Genomic DNA, 27,159 nt, shown 5'->3' with positions numbered 1-27,159 from the left:
ACTGAGCACTCAGTAAAGGTGAGCTGTTATCTCCATGCAACAGTGGGGGGTTCAGAAAGGGCATTCCAGGCAAAGGGAACCACAAGTGCAAAGAAAAAAATGCACAGGCAGGAAACAGGAGAGTGCTTTGGAGTGGTGGGAGTTTGCTGCGCACACTGGGGACGGCAAGAAAAGAAAAGTGGACCACAGGCCGGCCCAGGTCCTGCAGCACATGTGTACTGGGCCAGGAGCTGGAACTTGTCTGGAGGGCGATGAGGGCCACTGCAGGGTGTTAAATTGGGAATGGTGTGATCTGATTTCTGGTGGCGGGAGGATGGGCTGGAAGGGCAAGGCTGAGGCCTGGAGGCCAGTGGGCAAGCTGTTGGTGTGGCCCTCACCACTGCTGGCAAGCTGCAGTGGTGGGAAGTGATGGGCCTAAACTCGGGCCTGTGGAAGGACGAGAGGGAACAGATGAGAGAGTGGGTGACAAGGGTGAGAGGATGCAGCACAGGGCCTGATGGGAACGGGGCTGGGGTGGGGAGAGCAGCCGTGTCCTGGATGGCGGCAGGCTTTCTTTCTTTCTTTTTTTTTTTGTGGGATCTTAGCTCCCCGACCAGGGATTGAACCTGCACCTTCGGCAGTGAAAACACAGAATCCTAACCACTGGACCGTGAGGGAATTCCCTTTTCTATCTTTTTTTCTTTTTTTTTTAGGGTTTCTTGATAGATGCCTGAGGGATCGTAGAGCTGAAAGCACAGCCAGTGCGTGTGGGTTTGGATGTCAATAGTTTGGCTTTTCTGGGAATTGAGAAGCTTCCTAAAAAACCTTTTTTTTTTTTTGTTCTGACTCTCGGTGTGGAAAATCTTTCTAAAATCTGAATGATTGACTCCTCCCTGAGTGACAAGAGAGCCTTCTGTGGGGATGCTGCGCACACCTCGTCCCTGCTGGGCTAGGGACTGGGCAAGGGAAGGGGTGCTGGCTTGGCCTGTAGGTGGCCAAAGCTGGGGGTTTTATCTGGAAGCGGTTTTTCAGAGTCCATCAGTTTTGTTGTGATTTTCTTCCTTCTTCTCAAAGTGTGTACAAAGAGGTAATTCCGGGGAGTGGAATGATCTATGTATTCCAAGGCTCTGGACCAGGGGCCAGGCAAACTTTCAAAAGTGGTATAAGGGGGACTTCCCTGGTGGTCCAGTAGTTAGGACTCTGCGCTTCCACTGCAGGGGGCACGGGTTCAATCCCTGGTCAGGGAACTAAGATTTCGCAAGCCGTGCGGTGTGGCCAAAACAAACCGAAACAAAACTAAAAAATAAAACCCCAAAGTGGTGTAAGGTGAGCTCCTGCCTGTGCCCTGCCCTCAGTAATTTTTTTGGTGAGTGTGGACTGGGAGCTGTCATTCCAAAGAACCATAGGTCTTAGATTTTACACTTTACAGATGGAGGAAATGAGGCCCCAAGAGGAAGCGGATGAGACTTGCTCAGGTCCAGCTGTGAATGAATGCCGGAGCTGGGCCTGGACCAGGCGCCACCCTTCCAGCTCCAGGCTCTCCTGTGGCTCTGCAGCTGGCACGGCCTCTCAGAGGAGTATGGGGCTGATGAGCTGAGGAACATCCACACAGGGCCCCAGCCCAACTCAGGGGCACACACACCTGGTGAGAGAGGACCCCTCCAGACAGGGCAGGACTCAGCTATTGTCCTAAGTCCCCAACTAAGAGGCCCATCCCTACTCCTCCTCCAGATCTGAGATGGGTCCAGAGGCCTGGCTGGAGGTCGGAGGCTAAAACCAGAAGGATTGGGTTGGTTCCCTCCTTATGAGAAAAGGATCAGAGAGCCCAGTCTGAATGGGGTGGAATACAGCCTGCATCCTACTTCAGCTGATTGCTGTGCTGAGCAGAGGCCTTTGTCTGTGTTGCCAGGGGAACCAAAGCTTCTGCCTCCTTCCGGGGCTGTGATTGGCTCCTGGTAGAGCTTGAGCTTTGGTGAATGGAGGGGCTTCCCTCCTGCCCACGTCTTCCATGGAGGTGAGAGACTAGAGCGAGGCTGCGGTCCCCATGGAGGCACCGCATAGGTTTTTGTGTTCTGTTCCTTCAGCTCTAGCGGCGACGGGTCCCCTTGTTCATTCACTCTTTCATTTATCCCAGGCAGCATCCGCTCCAGGCCCTTCATTCTTCCGGGTCTAGGAAAACTAACCTATGAGTCAGAGGACCTGGCAGAGCCACAGACTCACTCTTGGCCTTGGGCGGTTCCCTTCCCCTCCCTGGGCCTCAGTTTCCCTACTTGTAAAAACAAAGGCATTGGGCTAAACTCTCCCGGTTCTTCCAGCTCCGACTTCCCTGACCACACAGCTCATATCTTCTCCTTTTTGACTTCCCATCCTCCCGTCTGGCCTCTTGTTGAGCTCTGATCATGTTCTTTTTTGTAGGTGCCCATGCAAGACACAGGGCAGAATAGGAAGTGGCAACCAGCTCTTAGCATTGTTTCTTTTTTTTTTTTTTTTTTTTTCCTCTAGGAAAATTTTGTTCTCTGGAGCCTCTCCTAGAAGCCCCAGATCCTGCAGCGCCTCTTGTCTCATCCCTTTCACTTGGACCCAGGCTCGGGGTAATATGCCAAGGAGTAGCTAACGATGGATGCCCATCTCTGCTCAGGGTGGGGTGGAGCATCAGGCAGGGCAGAGCGGGCTGGGGCAGGCGGGGATGGTTGGAAGAGCCGTGGGGCTCAGCAGTCCTGGGTTCCAGGCCTAACTCAGCTACATGCTGGCTGGGTAACCTTGGTCGGGTTGCTCAGCTTCAGTTTCTGCATCTAGGACACAGGAGTGATAATGCCACCCTTGGGGTTTTGCAAAGGTTGAACGTGATGACATGCCTGCCCTACAGGAGGCACCGAGTCCCCTTCCCTGGTCTCTCCCCTACAAAAGGTAGGGAGCTGGGGAAAGTCCAGACTGAGGAGGGCTGGGGGTGGCAGGGCCTGTGGTGCCACGTGGTGGACTGTAGCTGCTGCTCTTTCCTGGCAGTGCCAAAAAGCAGGGAGCAAAGCGTTGCCTTGGGCAGCTGATGTCTGAGTGGGGGAGGCCGCGTGTCAGAGCTAATGTTTGAATAACACTTTTAAGATCCTCCAGGGACCTCAGATAAGGATTTTTCAGATGAGCTGAAAATGGAGCAAAGTAATAAGGCTGAGCTCACTGGCAGGAAAGGGTGCAGCCTAATTGGTACTGGCCTTGTCTCGCCCAGCCATGCTCATTACCACAGGCTGACTGGGAGAGTGGCCCCTGCATCTGGACTGTGGGCTGCAGCAAGGAAGGTCGCTTTTCTTAGAACGAGGGCGTAATGGGTGACTCGGCCCTGCTTCTTGTTGACTCACTAGATTGATGGTCAGAGGTGGCTTCTTAGGTCATTGGTCTTCAGAGGCTGGTTTAGCGTTTAGCTCTATGACCCAACCTTGCTCCACCACTGGGCTGTGGGAGCTGCCGCCTGGGCTGGGCCACCGCCTGCCCTGGGTGTGGTGGGAGGCTGGGATGGGACAGTGAAGTGGGATATGTGCACTGCTGGGGGCCCTTCCCTCCTCTGCTCAGGTCTGCCGGGCTCCGTGATGAGGCGGGTGGACAGAGGAAGGGGCTTCTCCGGCAAAGAAAGCATGCCGGTGGTGTGACTCTGGGCGTGCTGGATGTCTGCTTACACCAAGGAGGCCCAGCATCTACGGGATGGGCCTCAAAGAGGCTGAGGAAAGGCCCAAGAAGTGAGTGTGTGTGTACGTGCATATGTGTGTGTGTGCAAGTGCACCCGTGTATGTGCTTGTGTAGAATGTGGTCCCCACGGAAACAGGTGGCAGAATTGGTGAGTGGTTGTGGACCAGGAGTGTCTTGTCCTGAAGACAAAGAAACTCCTGACCGGGCTCTTCTACCTGAAGCCTCCTCTGCTTTGCTGGGCCTGGGCTGGGAGTGGATGGCCGCGGGGTAGCGCGTCACTGCTTCTCCTGGGTGCCTGGTTTCCACTGGAAGTGCTGCTCCTGGGACACTGGCCACTCTGAGACTCCTCAGTGGGGAACGTGTGCGGGTCAATGACTGATTCTTCCTGGTGCCTGGGTTGCCTTGTGAATGCTGTTGGGGACTTAGGGACAAGCATCTGGTCACCAGCGCCTCCCAGGTGCCTCCGGGGGATCCCTACTTCCTTCTCTTCCCTCATCTCCGAGACACCACAGCCTTCTTTCCAGCTTCCCCACTACCTCCCCGGCCAGCTCGAATTTGCCTGTTCCCCCTCCTCTCCTTGACTACTCAGTGTGTGGCGTCCTCAGGGCTCCATTGCAGTTGTTTTTTGTTTTGTAATAATCCCTTTTTTTAAAAAAATGAGCAAAGTAATAACAGTACAGAGATTTTGGAAAACAGGAAGAGGAAAACAATGACTCCTGAGTATTGCTGAGAGTTTGGTTTCCCTCCAGCTTTTTTTTTACACAGTCATCGTCCTCCCCAGTTCATCTTCAGGGTTGCCCTGCGTTTTTCACTTAACGGTGGATGCGAAGCCGCCTTCGGTGTCATTACAGAGGATTCCGTTAAATACGTGATCCATTTACCCCTTTTCCTGTTGATGGATAGTCCGGTTGTTTCCAGTTTATTCTCTTGTAAATAACATGGCAATGAACATTGCCTAAAAGTGTTTTTTCTTTATTTCAGATGAAGTCTCTTAGGGTGGGGTCCCAGAAGGGGAATTCTGGGTCAAAGGCTGTGGATGCCTTTCAGGCGCTCAGTAAATCTTGCTCAACTGCTGTGCCACTTTACAGCCCCAGCGTCCAGGGTGATGGAACAGGAATTGCTTTGGATTACTTTCAGGTCTGAAGAGTCTGTGCCTGGCGTCCAGCCCCTCATTCACTCTATGATGGGGGCAGAATAGGGCTGTGGAGTGAGGCTGCGTAGGTTCAGACCATGCTCCCCTCTTGACCTGCTTGAGTCTGTTTCCTCGGCTGTAAAATGGGCATGATGGGAGTGACCGCCTTGCAAGGTCATCGTGGGGCTTTATCAATCCGTGTAAAGTATGGAAGCACACAGCCTGGCACTTGATAGATGCTGAGCCATGGTGACAGTGGCTCAGAGAGAGGAAGCTACCTAGTGACTCAGACTGAGCTGAGACCAGCACTCAGGCTTCTGCTTTCCGGGAAGTCTCTTTCCCTGAAACCAGCCTACCCATGCAGATGGTCTGCCTTATGGGGATCAGTGTCCCTTTGTTGGAGAATGTGGTCGAGGGGCTGAGTCCGAGTGTAGCTGTAAGGTAGTGGCTCCCTTTCCTCCCAGAACCATCCGTTTTTTCTGGAGTCCTGTTTCCACCAAAGATGTCTCTCTGGCCTATTCCCTAGGGGTGATTCAGGGTATGTTCTGGCCCTAGGAATCTCCCTGGCTGGCCCTTGAGGAGAAAATTTCATGGAGGGTTTCAATCCTGGAGGGAAAAGTGGGCTCCAAGGCTATATTAATTTTCTTTTTCTTTTTTTTTAAGGGTTTTTTTTTTTTTGATGTGGACCATTTTTACAGTCTTTATTGAATTTGTTACAATATTGCTTCTGTTTTATGTTTTGGTTTTTTGACCACAAGGCGTGTGGGATCTTAGCTCCCCGACCAGGGGTCCAACCCACACGCCCTGCATTGGAAGGCAAAATCTTAACCATTGGACCGCCAGGGAAGTCCCAAGGCTATATTAATTTTCTATTGTTGTAACAAATTGCCAGGGAAGTAGTGGCTTAAAACAACCTGAATTTATTACCTTATAGTTCTGGAGGTCAGAAGTCTGAAAGTGGACCTTATGGGGCTAAAATCAAGGTGTTGACAGGGTTGTGTTCTTTGTAGAGGCTCCAGGGGTGAATTAGTACCTTGCCCTTTCCAGCTTCTAGAGGCCACCCACATTCCTTGGCTTGTGGCCCCCTTCTAGTAATGGCATCATTCCAACCTCTGCTTCCATTGTGACCCCTCCTTCTCTGACACTCACGCCATCACTTCCCTCTTTTACTTATAAGGACCCTGTGGTTGCATTGGACCCACTTGGATAACCCAGGATAATCTACCCATCCCCAAATTATTAACCTAATCACATGTACAAAATCCCTTCTGCTATGTGAAGTAATACATTCACAGATTCTAGGGATTAGGATGTGGTCATCATTGGGGGGCCATTATTCTGCCTACCACAGTGGCCAATTCTGGGGGCATCTCTGGATTAGTGGACCCCCAGGTACTGCTGGAATTGTACCACCAACCTCCACTATGGAGGAAAGGTCAGGGGAACCCAGCTCTAATTATGGTGCAGTTGGGGAGGGGCCTAAGAGACCGTATCACCAGGTTCTCTGTGGTGGAGGCCCCTGAGGGGAGGCAGTGTACCCTGCTGCAATGTGACAAAGGTGTTCCACAACGTAAGCATCAGAGAATGTAGCCCCTGGCCTTCACTGATAGGTGTGGGCCTGCTCTGAGGCACAGGAAGCCAAGCAGCCCCATCCAAAAAGCGCCATCACTGCCATGTGTATATGTGTTTGTGTATGTGGTTGGTCACTCATCTGCGTCTCTGCAGCAATACTCTTGGGAGGGGCCAAGGAGCAACTCTTTATAAAAGCCCTTTCTGGGGCTTCCCTGGTGGCGCAGTGGTTGAGAGTCCGCCTGCCGATGCAGGGGACACGGGTTCGTGCCCCGGTCTGGGAAGATCCCACATGCCGCAGAGCGGCTGGGCCCGTGAGCCATGGCCGCTGAGCCTGCGCGTCCGGAGCCTGTGCTCCGCAACGGGAGAGGCCACAACAGTGAGAGGCCCGCGTATCGCAAGAAAAAGAAAAGCCCTTTCTGTTCTTGTTCTAAGCAAAATAATTACACAAGTGACTAATTTTATCCCTAATCCAGTAATTACTTTATTATGTAACTGGTGAGAGGGCTCCGAGCGGTGCCTATAGTGCCACTTTGGCTGCTGGCCAAGCAGGCCTGGTCGGCCAGCACGGAACGCCGCCTTGCTTCCGCCGGGGGCCTTCCATGATGCCAGGGTTGCTGCTCTAGTTCCACTCTGGCTGAAGCCAGCTACACTTTGGTATCTGGGGTCTAAAAGACCATCCTCCCTTTCCCCCAGATCCACGCACAAACGCAGCAGCCTGGAGAGTAAGAGCTCGTGCTTACGGAATTAAGTCCGTAGGAGTCAGGAGATCTGGGCTCTCGTTCAACGTTCTCATTAACTTGCTCCATGACCTTGAGCTAGTCATTTCCCTCTGGGTCTCGATTTATCTGTAAAATGGGGCCCTTGCCAGCTCTGACATTCCATGATTCCATGAGGGGAGCTGAGCGAGCAAGAGCTTTGAGACGGAGGTACCTTCTTGCTACCTGCTGGCAACATGCTCCAATCATAGCATTAAAGGCCGCAGTACTAACAGGAGACATCGTTTATTGAACAAGCACTGTACCAGGTCCTTTCTTAATATTTTTCTCATTCTATATTCAAATGACTGTACGAGGGAGGCTTTACAGAAGAGGAAATAGAAGCAATGATTGTATAGGGACTTACCCACCAGGAAGTGGCAGAGCTGGGACTGTAAGCTCTGCTCTTAGCTGCTGCCCTCCCATTCAGCTGGGAAGTGGTGGAGCGGGGGTTTGAACCCAGGTATATCTGTCCCCAGAGTTCTTGCCTTTCCCATAAAGCGAACACCCCAGAGTTAGGCTTATAGGGGTGACTAAACCTCTTGAAATTTGAATATTTAAACAAAGTTGACACAACAAAAAAATAGGGAAGGCAAAATAGGAAACTCCAGTAGACCAGGGAGACAGGTGCCTCAGGGGGGTGTTCCAGCTTTGCCGCTGGCTCACATTATGGCCTTAAGCAGGTTCCCACTTATCTCCAGGCTTCAGTGTTCCCATCTGTATGATGAGGGATGGAATTGAATGGTCTCCAAAGGCCTTCCTGGTGTTGAGGCTCTGCGACTGTAGGTCACCTGGTTCCGGAAGTTGCCGTGGGGTGGGGGTCGGCCCATGGTGTAGGCCAGTGGGTAGGTGAGTTGGCAGCCCTGGTAGTTTCTATTATGTCCAGTCCCGTGAGAACGGAGACTGCTCAGATTTCATCCCACTGAGCGTCTGCAGAGCCACTTAGGTGGGCCATGGAGCCAAGAACACAGTGGAGGAGGTCATTTTCTGCTGCTCCTGCCTGGGTCCTGCCCAGCTTGGGCTCTTAGCTCTCTCTGGGGTCTGGGTCTGGCCACTGCCTTGCTCCAAAGACTGCACTAGACTCAGCCAGGGACAGGCAATGGCTGCAAGTCTGTGTGTGGTTTCTGTGGCGGGTGCCTAGAGGCCTAAGCATAATGAATAATAAAAGCTACTTTGTGTTTCTTAGGATTCCCGCGTGCAAAGCACTTTTCTTGCCTTATTATGTTTGATTCTCTTAAAACCATATGACGTAGGTGCTATGGTCATTCCCACTTAACAGTTAAGGAAACAGACACTCAGAAGGTTGAGTAATTTTCTCCACATCACACAGCTAGTGAAGGATAGAGTGGGATTTGGGATTCTGACTGTAGAACCCTGGTCTTGGCCTTATGTCCTGGTATCCCATGGGCTGAAGGAATAAGCATGAGGTTAGGAGTCAGCTGGTTTTTAAATCCCTACTCCCTGTTTACCATCTATGTTTCCTTGGGTAAGTTACTTTATCTATCTGAATTTGCATTTCTTTCTCCATAAAACGTTAATACCTGCCTGTTAAGATTAAAGGTTACTGAGATGATGATGTAGGACAATGCCCAGCATGTGGTCGGTGGTCCGTAAAGGCCTTTTACCATTTGCCCCACTCTCTCCTTCCCACTTTCCTCTATTATACCAGAGGGTCCTGCCACCTTGGAGTGCTCCCCACATGTAGCACATAGCTCAAGGCCTTTGCACATGCTGCTCTGCTGCCTGGAAGTTGCCATCTCTACACGTTATTCTTTCCTTCACTTCCTCTGGGCTTTGATCCTTCCCTGTTTCTCTAGGATTCTGGGCAGCCGTGGAGGAATGAGGCTAGATTTTCCCGCAGGCTTGTGCTCCCGTGATGACCAAAACCACCACGCGGTGGGGACAGAATTGAGGATAGAGAGCAGGCCCTGAGCATCCTGGAGGTGCAAGTCCCTACTGAAAATTCCTGCATTTATGCTCGATGGCTTTGCAAGGGTGTGCATGCAAAGTGTGTGTTTCCTCTTTGGGTCACCCCATTTCTGTATTACGATACTCTCACTTTTTCAGTTCTTTCTCTAGTTTGGTCTGAGTCTTTTTACTCTCTTTCTTGGTTTTCAGACTGGCACTTTTTGTTAAACATTTTTTATTGTGGTAAAATGCTCGTAACTTGGGCTTCCCTGGTGGCGCAGTGGTTGAGAGTCCTCCTGCCGATGCAGGGGACACGGGTTCGTGCCCTGGTCCGGGAGGATCCCACATGCCGCGGGGCGGCTGGGCCCGCTAGCCGTGGCCGCTGAGCCTGCGCGTCCGGAGCCTGTGCTCCGCAAAGGGAGAGGCCACAAGGGTAAGAGGCCCACGTATCGCAAAAAAAAAAAAAAAAAAAGCTCATAACTTAAAATTTACCATCTTAGCCATTTTTAAGAGTAGAGTTCAGCAGTGTTTGGTACGTTCACGTTGTTTTGCAGCCGTCATCACATCTCTCACCAGAACTTTTGTCCTGTAAAACTGAAACTCTATACCCATCAAACAATAACTTTCTATTCTTCTCTCCTCTCAGCTCCTGGTAACCACCATTCTACTTTCTGTATCTACGATTTTGACTACTCTACATATACCATATAAGTAGAATCATACAGTGTTTGTCCTTTGTGATTGGCTCATTTCACTTAACATAATGTCCTCAAGGTTCATCCATGTTGTAGCATGTGTCAGAATGTCCTATTCTTTTCTTAAGGTCGAATATTCCATTGTATGTATATACTGCGTTTTGTTTATCCATTCATCTGTTGTCGGACACTTGTGTTGCTTCCACCTCTTGGCTATTGTGAATAATACTATGAACATGGATGTACGAACATCTCTTCGAGACCCTGCTTTCAATTCTTTTGGGTAAATTTACCTGGAAGTGGAATCGCTGGATTAGACGGTTAGCACTTATTTTGAAAGCCACTGTTTATTGTGTGCTTACTATGTGCCAGGAACTGGGTTAAGCACTTGACATGTCTTGCCTCATTCAGTGCCTACATTCACTCTGTATTGTGAATACAATACAGTGATAGAATTATCCGCAATTTGCAGCGGAGGCTGCAATTTGCAATAAAGGCTCAGAGAGGCGAAGTTATTTGCTCAGTCTCCCAGCTGGGAAGCACTGGAGCAGGGCTTGGAGCTCTGACCTGCCGCCAGTCCTTGACCATCGTGCTGTACTGCCTCCCAGTGGCCTCTTGTTCTCCACCTGTCTGTCACATTTTCTGCTTCTGCTGTGTAGTTTCTCTCTCGTTCATGCTCACATTGTCATTCTCCTGCTTTGTGTGTGTTCACTCTCTCTCTCGAGACTGTGTTCACCCTCTCTGGAAACTTTGAGCAACTTGAGTAAAGCCCCTCTGATTGTTAGGAAGTTTTTGTGACTTGGAAACCTGCAGAGAGAGGCCTGTAACTTGCTTTCTAATCATGGTTCTCTGGATTTATAGCTGCCTCTCTCCCAGTGGCCTATGGGATCTCCTTCTGCGTCATGTGTTTGTGGATCCACAGAGAGCCTGCCCGCTAGGGTCAGTTCCCCCGGGGGCAGGGGCACTGTATCCCCCAGAAGGGCAGTGTGGGAAGGGAGAAGGCCCAGCCAGTCAGAGTGGGATTCTCCTGGCTCACTGGTTTCCTAGCAACAACACAGAGGCGGAGAATTTTACAGAAGGATGGAGAAAGAGAGGCTATGATGTGGGTTCCAGCACACTTGCCTTTTCCTGAACTTCAAAACAATCAGAACGGACTTCCCTGGTGGTGCAGTGGCTAAGAACCTGCCTGCCAATGCAGGGCACACGGGTTCGAGCCCTGGTCCGGGAAGATCCCACATGCCGCGGAGCAACTAAGCCCGTGCGCCACAACTACTGAGCCTGCGCTCTAGAGCCCATGAGCCCGCGTGCCACAGCTACTGAAGCCCACGTGCCTAGAGCCTGTGCTCCGCAACAAGAGAAGCCACTGCAATGAGAAGCCCGAGCACTGCAACAAAGAGTAACCCCCGCTCACTACAACTAGAGAAAGCCTGCGCGCAGCAACAAAGACCCAATGCAGCCAAAAATAAATAAATAAATAAATAAATTTGTAAAATGGGACAGCCTGGTTAAAAAAAACCAAACAATCAGAGCAAAATAGCCCCAAGTTTGGGTGATTTTACTGATTATCTAGTCCAGCTAGACTTAAAATTTACATATTAATCAACCATCTTTCTATAGTCCTTTTAAAACTTTTTTATTATGGAAAATTTCAAACCTGTAGAAGAGTACTAGAGAGAATATTATAATGAACTTCCATGAACACATTGCTCAGCTTTGACAATTTTCAGTAAATAGTCACTGCCCGTCTATCCAACGGTGTGGAATTGAAATAGTTTATCATTCACATTTCTAGCTCCATGCATCACACACAGTAGTTGCTCAGTAAATAAGTAAATGCTGGATGATTACAAATCCTTTCCCCTCTCTAGGTCTCAGTTTCCCTATCTGTGTAGTAAAAGGGTGGGACCAGATGATTTCTAAGAGATGCGGCATGGTACGGTGGTCAGAGCATATGCTTTGGTGTTAGACACACTTGTTCAAATCTCGTTCATTCCTTAGCTGAGTGTCTTTAGGCAAATTGCACCTCAGGTTCCTCATCTGTAAAATGGGGATGCTAGCTCCTGCTTCTCAGGGGTGGTTTTGAGCACTGAATAAAGTAAGTCTTTTGTGGCTAGTACTTATTACTGCTATTTTTAATATTAATATTCAGATGGGAAGATTCCATGTATTTCAAAAATGCAAAAGTAAATCGGAATTGACCAGAATTCAAACCCTAGAATTCAGCTTCTTTTTTTGTCCCAGTCAGCAGATAGTCAGGAGCTCAAGAAAAGGGCAGTATAGCCAGAGCCAGTGCCCCAAGTGTGGAGCTGGGAGCAGGCCCAGAGTGGGGGCCATGCAGGCTGATGCCATCCCTTCCTCTCCCTGCCCCTACCACACATGGGTGCCACAACCCCTATGAGAGGAGCCTGCTGGCTTCCCCCTCCCTCAGTGAGACAGGCCTAAGCTGGAGAGCCCAGAGGTGGAGAGAGGCGCCACAGGATGTCTCGTTGCTAGGAGACCCGACGAGGCAGCAAAGACCTGTTGCCAGAGCTGGAAGGGAATGATGGACTGGTGTGGAGATGCAGGGCATGTGGCCCCAGAAGGGCTTTTGTGGGGTTCTGGGCAGGGGGTGGTGGTATAGCAACTGTGAGCTCAGCTGGGCGGAGGGGCTCTGTAGAATTCGGCTCCTTAGAAGTGGGCTCAGGGTAACCTGTTCAGTTCTTCCATTTAACTCCTTTTGTGTCAATCTCAGACCTGCATTTGTATCCTGACTTACTCTGTGACCTTTGTCAAAGGTTGTGCAGCTATACTTGCTGGGCCTCATCTGTACAGTGGGTATAATAATGCCTGCCTCACAAACCTTTGGGAGGGTTCAGTGAAATGTGTATAATAAAGTGCTCTATAAAAAGGAAGACAAGTATAAATGTGAAGGTTCACTACCACTCTTATCTTTATTATAATAATTATTATTTCTCTTACTGTAAAATGAGACACACTCTCTCTGGGATTGGACTCTCCCTGTCTGCATGAGATTCATGAACAGGGGGCCTTGGAGGAGGGGACTTCCAACTGTGGAGGGCTGTGTCAGGGGACTCTGGGGAATGGCTGGATGGGGCCCCCAGTTAGTGAAATCCCAGGGGGCAACTTGAGGAAGGCAGCAAAGTTCAAAGCCAGAGGGAGACTTGATAAGAGTGGTGGCTGAAGTGGGGGAGCTCTGCTGAGATTCCAGGAAGGGCTATGATGGTTCAGGCCAGAACCTGTGAGTGAGGTGAGGGTTATGGGCCTTTCTTGTTGCCTCTCTCATATAAATAATATATGTCCACACACATACACACAGCAGAAAATAAACAATGGAATAAAACCAAACCCAAACAAGCACAGAAGAAATTCCGCTATCATAAAACAATCCCTGGGAACATTATGTTTTGAATATTTCCTTCCAAGTTTTCTTTTTTCTAGGTATGCATGCACATACTTTATAGAAATTGGGTCACATGTCCCATATGCTTTAAAAAACTCTGTATTATGTTATGAGCATTATTACATAGAATCATATAGATCCGTGACACTATATTTTAACAGCTGTATAGTATTTCAAGATATGTGTTATCACTATTTATATAAAACACCCACTATTTTTGGACATTTATATTAATTCCAAATTTCCACTTCACTCTGATATACAAGACTCCTGTATACAATGGACAAATGTTCTTTTGGCTACATCTTTGAGTATATCCATTGGTCTCACAGATAAATTCATAGAAGAGGAATTTCTGGATGAAAAGGTATGCACATTTCTAAGGCTTATCATGCACTTTTCCAAAGTGCCCTCCAGAGGGGACTTCCCTGGCAGTCCAGTGGTTAGGACTCTGCACTGTCACTGCCAAGGGCCCCTTTCCTCCAGAAAGATGAAACCAGTTGATGGCTGCATTGACACTATCCAAGTCTGCCTGGTTAATTGGGTGCCCATTCATAACCAGATTGCAGTGGTGTGGGAGTGGGTGGCTTACAGATAGACTGGGGAGGGGAAGAGGTATCAACAGCCACTCTAAAAGGACTTGTGCAGAGAGAGGCCTCTGGCACAGGCTGGGCTGGGCTGGGCTGGAAGAGGCTGTCGGTCTGGGTCGGCTGCACTAGCTCAAGCTGGGCGTCTTGCCCCTGGTGTGATCCTGGACTCGTGCTGGTGTGATCAGCATGGTCACCAATCCAAAGAATTCGTTCCAGAAGCCAGTGCAGCCTCTCTGGTCATGCTGACAGACGTGGACATTCACGTAGTGGGTAGTGATTCATCGGAGCTGGTGGTGGCAGTGGGAGCTCTGACAGAGTGGAACGGCTCTCACCCGTCCTGTCACTCAGCCTCTCAAAATAACCCTCACCTGTTCCAAGAGGCCACCCCCCCAGGTGTCTGGAGGTGCAGTCCCTTGGCTGTGGCTGTGCGAGGGAGGGCATGGGCGTGGCGCTGTGTGTGTGTGTTTTGGGGGGTTGGAGGTGGCATCTTGGAGCGTCTTTAGTGATTGGCAACTGAGGCAAGGATTTGGGGTGGGGGAACAAGAGGCAGGCCAGAGTCCTCCTCTTCTACCTTCTCGTGGCCGGGGACAATCTGTCTACTCTTTGGGAAGTGCCAGAGACAGCTGGTGGGGCAGGGGTGTCTTTCAGGACTATGTGCTCTCTGCTGAGTCGGTGGGGACAGTGTGGAGAGACTGCCAAGGCCATATGACAAGGGGGGAGGTAGGCTCTTGGAGGGATGCATAGCATTTAGCCGATCAACAACTGAATCTTATGAAAGCCCATTTCACATCTCATCTTTTTGGTGAAACTTTTAACATAGGGTTCCTTTAAATTAGATACAAATATAGCTGACTTCTTATCATGATGACTAGTGACCATCTAGCCAAGGTTTCTTAACTAAGTGTCCATGTACCCAAGGGGTGAACTATGCATGGGTTTCATGAGGTTTCTTGATGCCTGAAATCATAATAAGGTGTGTGTGTGTGTGTGCATGTGCATGTGTGTATGTGTGTGTGTCTGGATGTGTGCCCATGTGCATTTTTCTGGGAAAAGCTCTGCAGTTTTTATCGCATTTTCAAAGGAAACCATGACCCATAAAAGGTTAAGAACACACTAGTCCAACACCCTCACATTAGAGGCAAGAAAATTGAATCCAAAGAGGAAAATGACTGCCCGAGATCTCACAGCCAAGATCAGAAGCCAGGTTTATTGACACTGTCCTCCCTGGCTAGTTCCCCGAGTCAGGATTGAGCTACCTGCAGCAGACAGAACCCCAGGTGCCATTTCCTATGCCCTTTTGGCTGGCATGGATCTGAATGAAAAGGCTTGAGGCTTTCAATGGCAGTGGGCAGCTGGGTGCTCACCTCCAGACATCCTATTCCCAGGTGGTCTTGTAGGGGAAGACTCCTGGGGCATCTCCTGACCTGCTTCCTACCGGGACATCTTAGCTCAGGACATTAAATCTGCCCCTTTTGCCTTGACATTCTCCCCTGGTGGAAATGCTCCCTTGACACAGGAAGTGCCCCTGCCTTCCGGGAGAAGAACTGGCACTCTGGGCCTGGAGAAAAGTAAATGGTGGGATGGGGAGTGGGCCTAGGAATATCGTGTGATGGACAGGCAGGTAGAGACAGATGCTGGTCCATTGTCTGTGGGAGGAATTCAACTTTGTACCATAGGAGTATAGATGAAGTGGCCCATGAGGATTAAAAATAATTAACATTCATTGAACACTTCCTATAGGCCAGGCACTCTTCTCAGACAAATACATGTATTAACTCCTTTAATCCTTATAAGACTGAGGCACAAAGGAATTCAGCACAGCTAGTAAACAGCTGAGCCAAGACATGCAAGACATGGAGGCAGGTCTTCTGACTCCAGGGTGTAGAGGTGTAGAGTCTGGAACCAGAGTGGGCTCCTAGCCTCTATGCCGGGAGCATGCATCAGAATCAGGAGAGGGCTGATAAAAGCACAGGCTGCTGCTCTGAACCCCCAGTTTCTGACTTAGTAGATCTGGGATAGGGCCCGAGGATTTGCATACCAAGAAGTTCCTGGGTGATGCTGGTGTTCCAGGGACCACACTTTGAGAACCATGGCTCTCTGCTTTCCTGCTTACTGATAGGCAGAGAGGAACCCAGGGAACAGACGTGGTTATTGATCTCACCTGGATTATTGCAATGCCTGCCCTGGGTCCAGGCCTCTCTTACCTCCAGGTACCTACCCTTTACCGGGGACAAATTAATCTTCCTAAAGCCCAGCTCCGATCATGTCGCACCTCTGCTCAAAGGCTTCTGGATTTTCTGCTGTGTGTACCGGCGCTGTCCAGTAGAACTGTCTTTGGTGATGGAGATGTTCTACATCTGCACTGTCCAATATGGTAACCATCAACGACACGTGGCTATGACTTTTACATTTTATCCCATTTTAACTAATTTAAATGTAAATAGTCACATGTGGCTACTTGCTGGACAGTGCAGGAAACCCTTGGTGTGCCATCTGAGGCTCCCATTGGCACTATATGCCATTCCAGCCCCAGCCTCAACCTTTGGCATCCTTGGTTCTGGGTCATTCAAGGCCAGTTTCCTGGGAATTCCCTGGCAGTCCAGTGGTTAGGACTTGTCGCTTTCACTGCCGGGGCCTGGGTTCAATCCCTGGTTGGGGAACTAAGATCCCGCAAGCCATGAGGTGCGGCCAAAAAAAAAAAAAAAGGCCAGTTTCCTGCATCTACCCTGTACTTCCCAACCCTGTGCCTCGTTTTATGCTATCTCCTCCATCTAGACCTGTCCTTCTGGCCTCCCTTTAATGCTCAACCTAAATGCTACCTCTGCCTTGAAACTTTCTTTGACACCTGCACCTCTCTCATTTCTTTCTCCTCTGAACTCCCAAAACATTTTTTCCCTTTCTGACAACCTTTAGTATTTTAACCTTCTCTTGCGGTTGGCTGATATTGGTGTTTCTTCTCTTTCCTTAAACTTTCAGCTTCCGGAGAACGTGACCGTGTTTTCTAGTGAGCCCCCGCCCCCATCACAGGTCCCTCCAGGCACACAGAGGCGCCCAATAAATCCCACAAACCTTTGCCCTGGTGCCTTGGGGAAACAGAGATGGATAACGTGCCCTTCCTGTCTTTAAGCTGCCACAGGCTCTCACGAGAGTCTGATTTGTGCCCAGGGAACCGCTGAAGCTAATGGTTAATTTGGGCAGGAAGATAAAAGCCACAGAGGGCCCAGGTGACCAGGAGAGTCCAGCAAGAGCCGCCCAAGCAGAAGGCTGGGTTTACATACACAGACGGCTTCTCTGCCCAGCCTGGCCTGGTGCGAGGAAATGGGAACATCCAGACGTGGCTGCCTGGCCATCTCATGAAGCTGGGGATTAACAGTGATGCAGCGGCTGGTCTAGCTGTCTGGGGCAGATGGGTGGATGAGGAGAGGATTGCAAAAACTGCAGAGCAGTGCCAGCTTCTGGAAGTTGAATATTGGCTAGGTGGCACCTGGGCTGGGAATGTAAGTGCAAGAAAATGTTTGTAGTCTGAGCAGCGGACAGACAGCAGGTGAAATTTTGCTGGTCTGGCTTGGGGGTTTATGAGTTCTTTAGGACAGTCCCTATTGAAATGGAAAGATGGTTGAAAAGAAAAAAAACAAAACCCAGCTTTCTAGCTTCAGACTCTAATACTAAGAGTATTTCACACCCCAAAAATCTCTAGCATAGATTCATCTCTGGGACAAAAACATTAAAAAAAAAAAACTTATTGAAGTTATAATGTAAATGCAGAAAAGTACACAGATCATAAGTTTACACATATTTATGTAACTACTTCCCAGACAGGAACTAAAACATGGCCAGCATCTTTAGAGTAAATTTGTGTTAAATCAAATGTATGCAGGATTAATGGTGGACAAACAAGCTGTGGAGTCAGGCAAACCTAGAATTGAATCCTGGCCCCCTACCTATTAGCAATGTGACTTTGGACTAGTGGCTTATCTGCTGTGAGCTTCATTTCCTCCCCTGTAAAATCAAGGTGGAATATATAATCTCTGCCTTACAGAGAAGTAAGAAATTAAAAACTGAAAATGTACGCATATTGCTAGACACAGTGCCAGCACGTACAGGGGTCCCAAAGGCTCTCTGCGATGCTGATGTTGATTGATGGTGTCGCTGCAGCATCTTCTGGCACAGGGGACCACAGACAAACACACATAGCCTTTCTCCTGTTGCCTCCCACTGCTCCCAGCCTCATTGTGATCCTTTGCAAGGTCTCTTCTGACTGCAAGGAATCTGTGATGCTGTGATGATGCAAACCTCAGCTGACACTTCAGGCACCCGATGGGAGGCTGGGTGGATGTCTGAATCCAGTGGGAACGTGGCCAGATCTTTTATGTTCAGGCCCCAGGAGTATGGCTCCCAGATGTCTTAGGGGAGGGCTGATTTCCCAGGGGCAGCAGGAGCGTGGAGATCCATTAAGAAATGTAGCCGAGGTGGAGTTTGGGTCAGCAGGACTCAGCGTCGGCAGGGTCCTGCCATCCTGGGTGAACTCCTGACTCCGGCTTTCTCCCTGGCCTCTGGCTCTGAGAGTGCAGATGTGTCCCCAGGGACACACACCATGCACATATTTTGAGCTGGGCACTGAGGGGAGCAATTCACATACCCCAGGGCTGAAGGGCAGAGTGTAGGGGGCAGGGGAGAGGCCAAGAGGTTCCTTCTAGCTCGGAAGGCTTATTGTAAAGAGGAGGGGATCAGGAAGGACTTCCTGGAGGATGGCTGAAAGAATGACCATGGGAAAGGGAAAGAGGGTCTCCAGGGAGAGAAAAGAACCCCTGCAAGGGCCCTGGGGGCCCAGAGCCATTCAGTCTGACTGAGCTTGCCCGCAGGGACCCTGAGGATGAGGCAGAAGAGGCAAGTGAGACCAGGCTGTGAAGGACTGCAGAGTCAGGCGGAGAGATTGGAGTTGCTTCATCAGAGAATGTGTGGCCACTGAAGGTTCTTCCCGCAAGGGAGCGGAACGGGACCAGCTCCTCAGAATATGCACAGTCATCCGACCCACATTGTTTTTGGCCAAGGATAGTGGCCAAGTGTTCAAGCCACTAGAGTGGGCTGTGAGAGCCTCTGGGATGCGCAGCCCTGTGCAGGGGCCTGGCTGTGGGGGAAGTGCCAGGAGAGCGGGAGTGGGGAGGAGCGACGGAAAGGAAGGGACAGGCAAGGTTCCCACCGTTGACAAACTGCAGTCTCGTTGGAGAGGTCAGAGAGCCTCATCACAACTGAACCCCAAATTCAGAAGTAGAGACAAGAGATGTGTGGCCCAGCAGCCTAGAGGAGGGACAGACTGGGTGGCAGAGGCATGGAGGGTGAACTTCCTGGAGGAGGGGTGACCTTTGGAGGCTTTGGAGGGACTGAGGGTACCGCAGGGGCCTGCTAAGCCCTTCCTGGGTATTCTCTCATGTCATGAGAGCTTGAAGAGGTGGTGCTGATATTACCCCCATTGTACAGAGGTGGGAACTGAGGCTCAGAGAGGTTTCAGCCTTGCCCAAGGTCACACAGCTCCTGTACTATTAATGTAACTCCCCTGTCCCTGCCCGCGACCCACTCCCCGGAGGTAACCATTGCCCCCAGGCTCTTCACCACACTAAGGATGGAAAAGTGCTTTGTGCTGTGTGACCCTCTGTGCAGCTTCATCATCATTCCAGGCCAGAGTATGACCGAAGGCAGGAGTGTGTAGTTCCCACGGTCTGGGCTGGAAGGTTTGAGGGGACGGCGAGGTCCCTGGGGACTGTAGTGCTTTGGGAGACTTCTTGGAGGAGACTGAAGGAGAGGCGGTTGGGGCAGCTGGAGCCGGGAGGTCCCTGTCAGGTGGGCATTGCTGCCCATCCCTCCACCTACACCCGGCCACAGCTGCCCTGCGGGGCCTTCCAGAGAGCACCAAAGATCGGTGACAGCGGCCTTGTCAGGCAGAACTTCCCAGGCCTGTAGATCACGTTGATCTGGAAAGTTTGGCTCCAGTAACTTCCTCCACGAGCTGGCCCAGCTCTCAGCTCCTGGGGCTGCAGCACAGCCCACCCAGACCTGGCCGCCCTCTGGGGCCAGAGCCAGAGGCTCTGCAGCTCTCTTGCTCTGGCATACCTTCCTCCCCATGACCTTGCCTTTAACTCAGTTCGGTTTAGGTGTCCCCTCCTGCAGGAACCCTTTTCTGAGCCCCATGGGCTGGGCTAGGACCTCAGAGAATCTAAACCTGTGCTGACCAAAAGAAATATGTGAGCCACACATGCGAGCCACATATGTGATTTTAAATTTTCTGGTAGCCACGTAAAAAAAAAAAAAAAGCCAAAAGAAACAGGTAAAATTATTCTAATGATATATTTTATTAAACCTAATACATCCAAAATATTATAATTGCAACACAAAAGTTATTAAGGAGATACAGTACATTTCTTTTATTAAATCTTCAAAATCTAGGGACTTCCCTGGTGGTCCAGTGGTTAAGACTCCAAGCTTCCACTGCAGGGGGTACGGGTTCAATACCTGGTCAGGGAACTAGGATCCTGCGTGATGCTGCACAGCGCAGCCTAAAATAAATAAATAAATAAATAATAATAATTAATAAATCTTTAAAATCTAGTGTGAATTTTACACTTACAGAACATCTCAACGTACACGAACCACATTTCAAGTGCTCAGAAGCCACACGTGAGTAGTGGCTATCTGATGGGTCAGCAGAGCCTTAGAGGCAGGGAGAAAAGCATAAGGGTTGAAGCTCAGTGCTTGGCATCAGACAGGTCTGGCAGTCACATCCTGGCCCTGCCATTTATTAGCTGGGTGAACTCTGGGAAGTCATTAACCCCGAGCCTCAGTGACTCCAGCTATGAAAGGAGTTAATAATTTCGATGCCAGAGAATTGTTCTATGGATTAAACAAATGTGTGGCTGGGGCCAGGCACAGAGCTAGTACTCAGAAAGTGGTGGTGATTCATCTTACAGTACCCTCTGATGTGCCGGTTTGTGTGCCTTTCTCGGCCACTGGACTGACGGGAATTCAAGGACAGAGGCTACCCAATTCCTCTTGCCCTCCCCAGCCTCAGTGTGCACATCACTGATTGCTGAATGAAAGAGTAAACCCTTGCACTACGGGTGCTTGCCACCCCACCCCGCCGACCCAGGGATCAAGGGGCCCCTGGCGTTCGGGAGTCGTGAGACCACTGACTACCTGGGGTGACCTTGGCAAGGTGCTGCTTTGCTCTGACCTTGGTTTCCTCATCTGAAAGATAAAAGGGGAGGGGTGGGAGGGGCCTGCCGGAGTATTTTGTTTGGTCTCTGCCCCACCAGTGGCCTTGGGGGACTGTAGCGGACACCATGTGTTTTGCCTTCCCAGCCGAGGGAGAGCATCACTTCCATCCTCTTCCTGGCTTTCCTGTATCCTAGCACTTTTGCACCATCAAGTACCCTCCAGTTAAAATTTAAGAAGAAAGACTTTCTCCTGCTCCCCAGGCAGACCCGAGAGGGGATGAGGGGTCCTGTCCTTTCTCTTCTGCCAGCATCTGCTAACCCATCACAGCAACTCAGCGACAGAAGCAGGGCAGGAAGAATCTCTCCCACTTTATAGGTGAGAAAACTGAAGCTCGGAGAGGTCAAATCATCTACCCAAGTAACACAGAAAGCAGTGGCAGAGCCAGGGCTGGAAGAGCCCCTCTTTACAGGGTGTGGGGTGGAGGCTCCTCATCCTCCACCTGGGGCCCTAGCATTTCTCCATGGGGGCTTTCACAAGATGTGGTTCTGGGTTGGTCCTGTGCCTCAGTTTCCCTGCCCTGGGAATGAAGGCAGCCAAGTAACTGGGGTAGTGATTTCAGCTGATGCCTACAGGGGGCCGTGTGTTCTTCAGAGAGTTCCCCCACCCCCCTGCCCCACCACAATCAAATTTCTCTGGAAAAGGTTATTGTGGGGTGAAGTGGAAGATGTCTGGTCCAGAGAGTCAGTGTTACTGTGCAAGTGTGACCTTGGACAAGTCACTCACCGCTCTGGACCTCAGACCGCCTGTTTATAAAATGGGGGTGGGTGGGTGACAGTATGTCACAAGATGTGAGGCTGGAACATGAAAGTCCTTTGCAAACTAGAAAGTGCTAATAGAAATGTTAGCCAATAATAATAATAGAAAGAGAAATAATGATAACAGTAGAAGCAGCCCAGTTTTCTGTGTGGTCCCACTGACCTGAAGGGAATTGGGCCCTTCGGGTATAAAACCAGAAGAATGTTCTGCCTTGGTTTTTGGAATGTAGCCTGGATTCTTCTGGGAAAGTGAGAGGCTCCATCTAGCTGAGGAGGGTGGGAAAGTGGTCCTGCCCCAGGGGAGGGAGGGGAAGGCTCGTGCCTGGGGAAAGAAAGGAAGGGGAGGAGGGTTGAGGGAAGGAGAGTTGAGCTACTCTGGCTGGGCAGCTCGGTCCTGCCCACAGGAACCCAGGGTTGGGAAAGGCAGCAAGCAGAGGAGGCTAAGAATCAATTTGGAATAAAAATACTTGAAGCAGGCAGTCAGAAATCTCTTAACAGATGTGTGTATGAAACAATAAGTTCATCTGGTGTTAACTCCTAAGTTTTACTGGTCCTTTCACTCATTCATTTGAATAAATGTGTGGTGAATTGAACTCAAGCAGAGCACCGCAGGGTGGCAAAGTGACTTGCCCAAGGCCATACTCCTGAGGGCCTGGGGAGTTCCTGGGAAGAACTGAATTTTGGAAGCTGGGGAGCGAAAAGTCCAAAGGCAAAGAAGAACGTCTACCGGGAAGTCCGCCCAGCAGGACTCTGGTCCTTTTGGGAATTGGCCCTGTGCTGGTTTGTCATCTTCCTGTCTCCTGTCTGGAGGGAGGGCATGTTCTCTAGGACTGGGAGGATCTGGTTTCCTTCGGCTCTCTGCTCTCTGACCACCCCTGAGCCTAGTGGGCAGCAGAGAGAGTGAAGGCACCGGAAGCTGTGTCTTGGGAACATCTGGTGAAGGAGTGCGTGACGTTTAACTTGGAGAAGAGAAGGCTTGATTCGGGGGTGGGGAGAAGGGACATGGTTGCTATCTTGGGTTCTCTGAGGGGGGCTGGGGAGAGGGCATAGCCTCGTTCTGTGGAGGCCCTAGGGTTGGTACTAGGACCTGGGGTGGAAGGTCACTGTGATGGAGCATCCACCCTGGGAGAGAGGAGTGGAGGGAGGGGGCTGCCTGCTGCTCCAGTGTGGGAGTTCAGATGGATACTGGTGAGGCTGACACTGAAGGAAATGCAGCCTGCCATGGGGAGGGGGTGGTGGCGTCCCAGCTTTGGACCTCTGTAATTTCCAGTGTGGTGGACTCTGCAGTGCCTAGAACAGTGGCTGGCACATAGTAGGTCCTCAGGAATGATTTGAAGAATGAAAGAATAGACGTGTATGCCTGGGATGGTGGCGGTGCTGGCTAGGGAGTAGGGGTCATGTGGCCTGCAAATGCTGACCCATGGGCAGAAATCTTTGGGGATCATGTTGTGGGTTACACAAACATCTCTCAGGACTTCCCCACAAACTGGGAACCCTAGAGATAGGTACATCCACCCTTTCTTTCACTGTTGGCAAAGTGAGGTCCAGAGCAGGAGAGCAGTGTGCCCACAGGTACTGGGTGACCCATGACAGAGCTGGACTAGAGCCCAGGCCATTGGAGGTCCTCGCTGTGGATGTCCTAAGTTGGTCTGGAGGGCTTTCTGAGACAGCGCTGCTGGAGGGAGGAGCAGGGCTTCACTTGGTTTTGAGCCAGGACCTCAGTGCCACAGGCCAGCTGGCCACCCCCCAAGCCCACCTTCCTGGAGCCTGGATGCACATCCAGAAACATCTGTACACGGGCCCACTCCCCGCTGTTACACTTACGGTCATTGTCACCGAAGCACATATGAACAAATGCACACATACACACACGGGATCCCAGGAGACATTTGCATGACCTCCTCCCGGGTGGGGGAGGAGCGCTGAGTCCCAGGGAAGTTCTGACCCGAGCTCTGAGCTACAGGGGAGGTGAGGGTATTCGGCTGGGCTCGGTGGGCTGAGGCTGAGTCACCCCTTCTGAGTCAGGGATCCTCTCCTCTTCCTCTCCCCTCCGCCCCCACCCTCCCCCGCCGAGCCCCCAACAGGGGTTGGCCCGAGCGGGGACAGGGGCTGTCCAAGGCCAGGGCGGGGTCAGCGGAGGCGCCGGACTTGGCTGCTGATGCACAGTCCCGCGGTGGTCGGGTAACTGCCGCTGTGGCAGCGCCCGGGAGGAGGTGGCCTGGGAGCCTGAGAGAGAGGGAGAGGGAGACCGGCAGGGAGGAGGCGGAGGCAGGGGCAGGGCCGCCGCGAGGGAGCAGGCAGGCGCGCGGCGGCTGCCCCAGGGCTGGGCGCAGAGGCCGGGCGGGGGCGGGGACTGGCCGCGCGACGGGCGCCAGGCCCGGGGCTATAGGCACGGTGCCCAGCCCCCGGCGCACGCCGAGCCGCCGCCGCCGCTGCTGCAGTCGGCATCCATCAGCGGGCGGGGGTGTCGCGGACCAGGCTGCTCCGCAGAGCCCAACGCGGCCCGGCGCGCCCGCCCCGCCCCGCGGCCTGCCGGCCCGCAGGAACCGAGGGGGCGCCCCCCTCCCAGCCTGCCCGAGATGGGGACCCCCAGGCCCAGGTAGGCGTGTGCGGGGGATCAGGTGGCACGGGGGGCTAGGGGCTCGGTACCCGGAGGCCCAGCCTCCAGCCCTGGGGGAGGTCGGGACCGACCGGCAGGAACTGAGTTTGCAGGCTCTTGGCCCTCCGACCAGTGCGGGGGAGGTCCTTGCTGTTCCTCCCTACCTCCCAGGTCTGCAGCCTCCCCGAGGCCTGGAGAGAGAGGTGGGCAGGCGAGGGGGCTGACGCTTGCTGTAGGGATGAACGATTGTGCTGGGTGCTGGGCTGGCCCGCTCCGTCCTCCGAGACCACTCCTGCCGCCGCCGTGGAGGCCGAGCGTGCTCTGGATGTCTCCGTCCAGGCTTCGGATGCTGCAGGACAGTCTCTTGGCTGAAGATTGGGGTGATGGGGAGCTCTCGCCCTCACCCTCACCCTCTGGTTACAGTCCTTTCCCCACTCGGGCTCACTTCCCATCCCACCTCCCTTGCGAGTCTCCCAAAGCTGGGGGGATAGAACTTAGCCCTAGGACCACTGAGGTTCTGGCCTGGTGTTGTCCTGACCAGAGGCTTCCCCTACCCGTTAGAGGGAGAGGACTTGTGGGTCCCAGTTGTGTCTGGCACCTTCACACTTGGGGACATCCAAGGCCCCAAGAGGCTGGGATCTTGAGGGCAGGCATGGTTGTGGTGGCGAGTGACTACAGCCGTCAGGGTACTTACCAGATGCTAAGGCCACTGTCTGGCAGAGCTATGGCTGGGGGTGGTCCCTGGGGACAGTAGGAGGCTGGATAAGGACACGGAAGGAGTTCTGAGGATAGTGGTCTCCTTTGCGGCACCGGCCGTGGTCCTTGCTTCCCAGCTCCCACCCCCACCCCCTCTCCCCCCGCCAGGGCTCTGAGAACGCATTGGTGAGGGAGAGACACTGCTGTGTGTTCCTGCCTTCACTTCTGGATCCTTATATCGCCTCCTCTGCACCCAGAGGTGGGAGTGTAAGAGGGCTGGGTTTAGGACCTCTCTGAGGCCCTGTGGGGTTCAGCTGCTCTATCTCTCCACCACCTCCCAGCATTAGGAGTCTTCCAGATTCAGTAGCAGCTGGGCCAGGTTGAGAGCTAGGGAGGCGACTGATGCCCTCAGCAGCTCCTGGAAGAATCGGTGCTGCCCGTCCCGGACAAGGGTGTGGAGAAGAGAGGCGACTGTGTGCCCGCCTGCCCACCCATTCCTCCATATGGAGCCTGCGGCAGTGACGGCCTGTGCCAGCCTCCTCTCTGAGCCACTGTGGCCCAGGGAGGCTCTGCCAGCTCCATGCAGAGATGAAGCTGGCTTCTGCTGGCCAGTCTGAGGTCATGCCTGCCTGCTGACCCCATGTACCAGATTTGTGTGTGTGCAGAGCATGGTTCCTTGAGGGGCCCCTCAAGGCAATCCTGGAGGAGATCAGTGCAGGGGGCATTATTCCTATTAAACCCTTCCTGGGCCACATGACCATTCCCTGGGCCCAGTTCTGTGAACGTCATGGAGGACTGCTTCCCAGAACCGGCATGAGTGGAATACTTGGTCCTGTAGTCCTCACTCAGTAAATATTGAAACGTTGAGTGAGGCCTAGAGAGGAAAAATGACTTGTCCAAGGTCACAGGCAACTGGGTGAGAGAGCCAGCACTAATGTACCCAGCTCTTCTAACTGGTTTGGGGTTTTTGCAGCCCAAATGCCTGCTTCTCTGCTGCTGTGGCTGTTCCATACACAGGACTCTGATGGGCTGGGCATTATAGCCTGGAGCCTGAGTCTACCTCTTAGGAGGGGCCTTACATTGGTCTCCCAGCCCTTAACCCCCAGAAGGTGAGAAGGAAAGGTCAGGCTGCCTCACAGATAATGGGCCAGGGCTGAGGCATAGGTGGCTGGTAGCCCTGGTCCCTCTTGGGAGTATCCAGAGCCAAGAGGATGCTGGTGCCCAGGCAAGTTCTGGGCCTGAGCATGCGGGGGCAGTAGAGAGGGTCTCCTTACTAGGCCGGCTGAGGTAGGAGGTGCCTCTGTGTTCGCTCCAGCATGGGTGTCCTTGTGAGCCTCTTGAGCTTCTGTGTCCCCATTTATAAAAAAAAAAAGGATAATAATCTTTATCTGGAGTAATACCAATGATTACACAATCAGAGTGAGGACATTTATTGAGCACTTACTGTATGCCATGCACTGGGACAATAAGTGCTTTGCATTATCTCACAGCAACCCTGACAAGTAGGTGCTATTATTTTCTTTTTACAGATGAGTAACTAAGGCTCAGAGAGATCTTGTTACCTGCCTGAGGTTACACAGCTGGAAAGTGTGTGGTTGAGTCCAGAACCCCTCTCTCTGCCATGGCATTGTACCTGGGGCAGTGTCTGGGAATACCAGGTTGGTGTCCAGCAGAGCCAGACACCTGATGTGCCAGGGCTGGTCCAGGTGGAGAGGTCTACGTGTTGGATCTTGCGAGGCAAGGGTGGCTCTGTGGCCCGAGTGCTCCTGTGCTCCTGAGGGGTAGGGGCAGAGAGGTACTGGCTGGGAGCCTGAGAGAGGTGTTGGCTGTGGCTTTCTGCTTCCCGGCCAGGATCCCCCGGAAGTGGGGAATGCTCTGGACTCCCTGCTCCCATTGGCTATGAGGGAAGACTGGTTGGCTCTGAGGGTGGTTGGCCCTGACGCTCACCCCTGCCACATTTGATAGGAACCCAATGACCAGAAAATATAAGGGAGGGAATGCAAGAGCACCAGCTGGGACTGTGAAGAGGAGGTTCTGAGGGAAGGAGACGGGAGCGTGGGTGGGCCGGTGGGGGTGGGAGCACGCTGGCACTGCTTCCTTTGTGGGCGGGAGGCTTGTGGGTAAGAATAGTCAC

The 27,159-nt window shown here is 52.0% G+C and overlaps 1 protein-coding gene across 22 annotated transcripts in view; it reads left to right on the top strand.

Annotated features, from left to right (window-relative positions):
• Positions 1-27,159, top strand: part of EPB41L1 (erythrocyte membrane protein band 4.1 like 1) — a 142,641-nt gene that overhangs the window by 45,136 nt on the left and 70,346 nt on the right. For 5 of the 22 annotated variants that reach the window (XM_082644334.1, XM_082644328.1, XM_082644330.1 and 2 more), the window contains exon 1: positions 23,907-24,329. The exons of 3 other annotated variants lie outside the window; for them this stretch is intronic. The gene's annotated coding sequence lies outside the window, so the exon portion shown is untranslated. Of the gene's footprint in view, positions 1-23,857; positions 24,330-27,159 lie in introns of those variants that run through there. 14 more of the 22 variants (XM_082644333.1, XM_082644327.1, XM_082644322.1 and 11 more) reach the window with 9 other exon arrangements.

This window comes from Mesoplodon mirus, assembly GCF_964341445.2.
Source record: "Mesoplodon mirus genome assembly, chromosome: 15".
NCBI classification, from domain to species: Eukaryota; Metazoa; Chordata; class Mammalia; order Artiodactyla; family Ziphiidae; genus Mesoplodon; species Mesoplodon mirus.
The sequence above is the reverse complement of the archived record's forward strand: the minus strand, read 5'-3'. Positions and strand labels throughout refer to the sequence as shown.